This window comes from Medicago truncatula, chromosome 8 (genome assembly GCF_003473485.1).
Source record: "Medicago truncatula cultivar Jemalong A17 chromosome 8, MtrunA17r5.0-ANR, whole genome shotgun sequence".
Taxonomy (NCBI): domain Eukaryota; kingdom Viridiplantae; phylum Streptophyta; class Magnoliopsida; order Fabales; family Fabaceae; genus Medicago; species Medicago truncatula.
Genome location: NC_053049.1, coordinates 17,474,022 through 17,480,064, shown reverse-complemented (window position 1 = coordinate 17,480,064; position 6,043 = coordinate 17,474,022). Strand labels below are relative to the sequence as shown.

Sequence of the window (6,043 nt, the reverse complement as noted above, 5' to 3'; positions counted from 1 at the left end):
TTTAGACCTCTATTTAAGAGGCCGTTATAATCTATTTGTGTTGTTTTTAATTTTCATATTACCCGTTTGGGTAGACCTCCATACTATGGATAAACCGGTTAGGTTTATGTCCCCCAGTTTTTTATTATGTATTTTTTTTTTAATAATATATTTATGAGTATTTGACAGAAGATTAGAGGTGGATACAAACTTAGTTGGAAGCCACTATTGAAGTGAAGAAACATAACTAAATTGATGTAAACAATTTTTCATTGGCAGGCTTGTGATTAATCAAGAATTACTTTGCGTCCTCTTTGATTGTGATAAACCTTTTTTTTCTTTTTCTTTTTTATAATCAAAGAGATATTGTGAAAAATTAATAGTTATGTTTTTAAAAACTGAAGAACTAGTTCTTGCAAGTGTGAAATTAGTGCAAAATTAGTTTTTTTATTTAATGTGAAAAATTAGTGAAATTATGTTCTTTGAGTGTTTGTTGTTACTGCGACTGAATTGTGAAAGCTGTTATGACTAATGATAGTAGGCTTTTTTCCTATCAAGGATCAAGGTTTTGCGGTCAATTTGTGAAATTGGTTGGGTTGAAGTTGAACTATGCTATTCATTCATCGTCTGTTTCTTCTATTTTTTAGAGCATCCTTGTGCATTGTAGGTCTCAGTTGAGAGATGTTTTTGTTGCTGCCATTATCCACATGATCCAGCGCACGTATTGAATGTGTTGAAAACAGTTCAGTTAATTATACCTGAGATAATTTAACATCCAGCACAAAAGAGACAGGTTTTGGAGGAGCTACCCCAGAGGAGGAGAAAACACCGGAATTGCAAGTTCAGTTTGCTAATCAAAAGCCATGGCTGGTCTCGCAAGGAGTCGAAACTAAGAAACATACACGATTAAATCGAGGATTAGTTGACCTCGCAGTAACCCAAACACGGTAATTACGATGAGGACAATTAAGAAACAACCAATCGGTGAAAAATTGTTGATTGGATGGAGTAATTGATATTGGAAACACAAAAACCAAAACGCTATAAAGTGAAAATGATTAACGGTTTCAAGTAACTGGAATATATATTTTTTGAATGGAAGAAAGTGAAAACGCTATTGGTTTTCAATATATATATATATATTTTTTTTCCTTGACCCAAAAAAATAAATAAATTATTTTTTCAAATCTATTATCATTTAAATAAATTTAATATTATATATACAAATATATTGGTCAGTTTCCTTAAAAAAAAAAAAAAAATTGGTCGGTTCACAATAAATATTTTGAAATATTGGTTTAAAATGATTATAAATTCAAAATACAGAAGTACATCCCTCCAATCACTATTATAAGCAAAAAAACTATATTTTAGGTTCATTCATTAAATGTTGTATATAACCTAAATATAGACCACATATAACATTTAATGAATGAACCTAAAAAATGAATTTTTGCTTATAACAGTAACCAGAGGGTGTATAGATAAAATATAAAGCAAAAAATTTGAATATCAATAACAATAAATTTGAATATCAATAATTATATTCTAATAAATTGCATTTTTGGTCCCTTAACTATTTAGGAAGTATTGCTTTGCTCCCTTAATTAAAATTCAATTTATTTTGGTCCCTTAACTTCTCTCCGTTACACATTTTGGTCCTTTCCGTTAGTTTTAATTTAAAAACGTTAGGTTTTCTTCATCTTCTTCTCATTTCATCTTTATATCATCGTCATCAACCTTCAACAACAAGAATCCCATAAAAATTCCAGAAGAAAATAAAGAAAAACTAACGTTTTTGAATTAAAACTAACGGAAAGGACCAAAATGTGTAACAGAGAGAAGTTAAAGGACCAAAATAAATTGAATTTTAATTAAGTGACCAAAGCAATACTACCTAAATAGTTAAGGGACCAAATATGCAATTTAGCCTAAATTATTATATATATATATATATTATATTTTTCAATGGATTTTTTTTTTTCAGTAAACTCTTTACTTTTATTTAATTTATTCAAAAGAAAACTTTTTTGCATGAACTTTTTTGACCAGCTTTTTTGTAAAGAAACTTCTTTGATCAGCTTAAATAGTCAATTGAAGTGTAGTCTTTGTAAACCTTTCAAAGTAGCCTTAAAAAAAAAACTACCTTTGAAAGTAGAATGGCAATGCAGTTCAATCATCTTTCTTTTGCAGTTTCAATTATGTGCATTGTTTTTGTCATGGTTGCAGGTAATAAGCTAGAGTGATAACCCAACTTTATTATATTTTACCAATCATGATTCTTTTGTAGTCGAAAAAATTAGGAGCCATGTTTTTAATTGAATATTTAGGAACCATATTTTCATGAAAATTTATAAAATCATTCAGAAATGCAAAATATTTCTCTAGAATTTTGATAAAACTTCTAATGCCATTTAATCGATTTTAGCAGGATTTCAAGATTCGCCACATCTTGACAAACCAGATTGCTTCCTTTCGTTTCCATGTCCACAAAACGATGGACCTTGTAAAAAAGTTTGTATTGAATATGGTTTTCCTAAAGGTGGAGTGTGTCAACCAAACGGGAACAAATGTTGTTGCATTGGAAACTAGAGAGATATGTGGTTGATATTTGTACAATCTCAATGTTTGTACAAGAATATCTACAAATAAAATCTTCAAATATTTTCCAAAATAAAATAGTTTATATTTACAATATTATTGCCTTGATTTCTTATTATTAATGAAAATTTATATTTAATATAATTGTTGTGAAGTATATAATAATAATAATAATAATAATAATAATAATAATAATAATAATAATAATAATAATAATAATAATAACAATAATAATAATAACAACAACAACAACAACAACAACAACAACTAAACGAAATTAAAGTTTTAACTGACAATAATTGAATTTTTTTTTTTTTTGAACAAGGCAAAATGAGATATATTACTTAACAACAGAGGTGATTCACCGCGCACAAGGCGTGCTAAAAGTGAAGCACCCAATAATAGTTACAATGTCACTGGTGCAGTAATCAAGAGAGCACCATCAAAGCAAAAAGCCAAAAGGGATTGCACATAAACCCTCATGTAAAGAAGCGGATGTCGCCACCAGTCATGATAACAATAAGTGAACGAAACCTGATTTGTTTTCAGCCTAGGAAGGAATTCAACTTAACTTTGTCAAGGAGGACGTAAGGATCGGAAGCCACATTTTTGAAGACACAGTTGTTCCTTTCCTTCCAGATTACCCAAACACAAGCTAGCCAAATGATCTTTATGAATGAATGTGAACCCAAAACTATGAACCTAACCTAATGGAGTGATGCTTCTAAAATGTCGAACCCCACAACTTTCTACGTCATTAGTTGTCTTCGTCTCAGTCTCTAAATCTGAAAACAACACTTTAATGAGATACGAAATCCTAGTGAATATAATACACACAAATTTAAAAACGAGTATTGTTCTAAGCCGGTGCGGTAACCAAAAAAATCAACCATGATATCCGCTTTCTTTCCAAAATGTTCTTTAAAAATACACATAATTAATACAAATAATTCAATCAAAATCTCATTATTATATGGAGCATTAGCTCATCCAATATGGTGTACAAGACCCATCTATATGGAGCACATAGCTTATCCGAGCAAGTAATTGTGGGGTAAGAGACCCAAATCGATACGGAGCACAAAACTCATATAATGTGGAGTACAAGACTCATATATATGGAGCACATAGCTCTTCTGGGTAAGTAACTGTGGAGTATAAGACTCATCCATGCGGAGCACATAACTCATCTCATGTGGAGTACAAATCTCATCCATGTGGAGCACATAACTCATCTCATGTAGAGTACAAGACTTATCTATATGGAGCATATAGCTCATCTCGATAAATAACTGTGGAGTACAAGACTCATCCATATGGAGCACAAAGCTCATCTCACGTGGAGTACGAGACTCATCTGTATGGAGCACATATCTCTTCTGGGTACAAGACTCATCCGTGTGGAGCACATAGCTCATCTCATGTGGAGTACAAAACTCATCCATGTGGAGCACATAACTCATCTAATGTAGAGTACAAAACTCATCTATATGGAGCACATAGCTCATCTGGGTAAGTAACCGTGGAGTACAATACTCATCCATATGGAGCACAAAGCTCATCTCACGTGGAGTACGAGACTCATTTGCATGGAGCACATAGCTCATCTATGGGTAAGTAACCGTGGAGTACAAGACACATCCATGTGGAGCATAAGACTCATCTATATGGAGCACATAGCTCATATGGGTAAGAAACTGTGGATTGCAAGACTCATCCATGTGGAGCACATAGCTCATCTCATGTGGAGTACATGTTGGTTATATGGTATAAATGAAAAATAATATGATAGACAGGGAAGAATACGTTGAAATGGAATGGGAAATTGATTTATTAATTTCACTAAAACAATACACTTAATAGTGTTTCACAAAACAAAACAGAACACAACTACATCACCACTAAACTAGGAACGTGGGATAACAACAACTGCTTTCTCCTAACCACTTATTGACTAAAATAAAAAACTGAAACAATAGGGAATAAAGATAAATCAGCCACGTAATGCAGTCCAAAAGCAATAATTAACACTCCTCCTTGCTTTAGGATCTGCAAACTCCAACTTTTTGCCTTAAAAACTCAAACTTGTTGACAGGAAGTGGCTTTGTAAACATGTCTGCTAATTGATCCTTTGACTTGCAATAAACCAAAGTTACTTCTCCATTTTGCTGCATCTCTCTTAAGAAGTAGAGCTTGATGTTAAAATGTTTAGTCTTGCCATGACACACTGGATCCTTTGAAATTGCAATTGCTGCCTGGTTGTCAATAAAAACTTCTATTTTATGATTCTGTTGAAGATGCAAATCACATAAAATCTTCTTTAACCACAAAACTTGATTTACGGCTGCTGTTGCTGCTATGAACTCAGCTTCTGCAGTGGACTGTGCTACTGTTTCCTGCTTCTTTGTGCACCATGAAAAAACTCCAGAGCCTATACTGAAACAATATCCTGAAGTGCTCTTCATGTCATCAATAGATCCAGCCCAATCACTATCAGAGAATCCACACAGCTTGAAATTTTGACAATTCTCATATTTGACACCATAATCAACCGTGCCTTTTACATATCTCAATATTCTTCTTGCTGCTACTAAATGTGTTTCACTAGCACAATGCATAAAGCGGGAGAGGAGACTTACAACAAATAAAATGTCCGGTCTTGTTGCAGTGAGATACATTAAACATCCAATCATACTCCTGTAGTATCCTTCGTCAACTTTATCAGCACCATCTTCCTTGCTCAACTTCTCCTTTTGGTTCATTGGTGTGCTAATTGCCTTACACTCCTCCATCTGGAATTTTCTCAATATTTCCTTTGCATATTTTTTTTGGCAGATAAACACTTCATTGTCACTTTGTTTGATCTCAATTCCAAGAAAATATGTCATAAGACCAAGATCTGTCATTTCAAATGCTTGCATCATTTCTTGTTTGAATTTCTCAACCAACCTTGTATCATCTCCGGTCACTAAAAGATCATAAACATAGAGAGAAACTATGAGAATATTATTTCCTGTATGTTTCACGTAAAGAGTGGACTCAGATAAACTTTTTACAAAGCCTATACTCATCAAGTGATCATTTATCCTGCTGTACCAAGCCCTTGGTGCTTGTTTTAACCCATAAAGGGCTTTTTTCAATAGATAGACTTTATCTTCTTCACCTTGCATCACAAATCCCTCGGGCTGCTCCACATATATCTCTTCTTGTAAAACTCCATTCAAAAAAGCTGATTTGACATCTAACTGAAATACTTTCCAGCCCCTTTGAGCAGCAACTGCTAACACCAATCTAATTGTGTCTAATCTGGATACAGGTGCAAAAGTGTCAGAATAATCAACACCAAAAATTTGTGCATACCCTTTAACTACGAGTCTGGCCTTATATTTATTGATTGAGCCATCAACATTGAGCTTTGTTCTGAAAACCCATTTAACTCCAATGACTTTTCTATCTTGAGGCT

At 33.0% G+C, this 6,043-nt stretch overlaps 1 long non-coding RNA gene across 1 annotated transcript; it reads left to right on the top strand.

The window, feature by feature from the left end:
• The first annotated feature begins 2,109 nt into the window (after positions 1–2,109).
• LOC120577356 (uncharacterized) lies at positions 2,110–2,658 on the top strand. Its single transcript, XR_005643413.1, has 2 exons — positions 2,110–2,208; positions 2,411–2,658. It is a non-coding gene; the product is annotated as an uncharacterized lncRNA (long non-coding RNA).
• Positions 2,659–6,043: the final 3,385 nt, after the last annotated feature.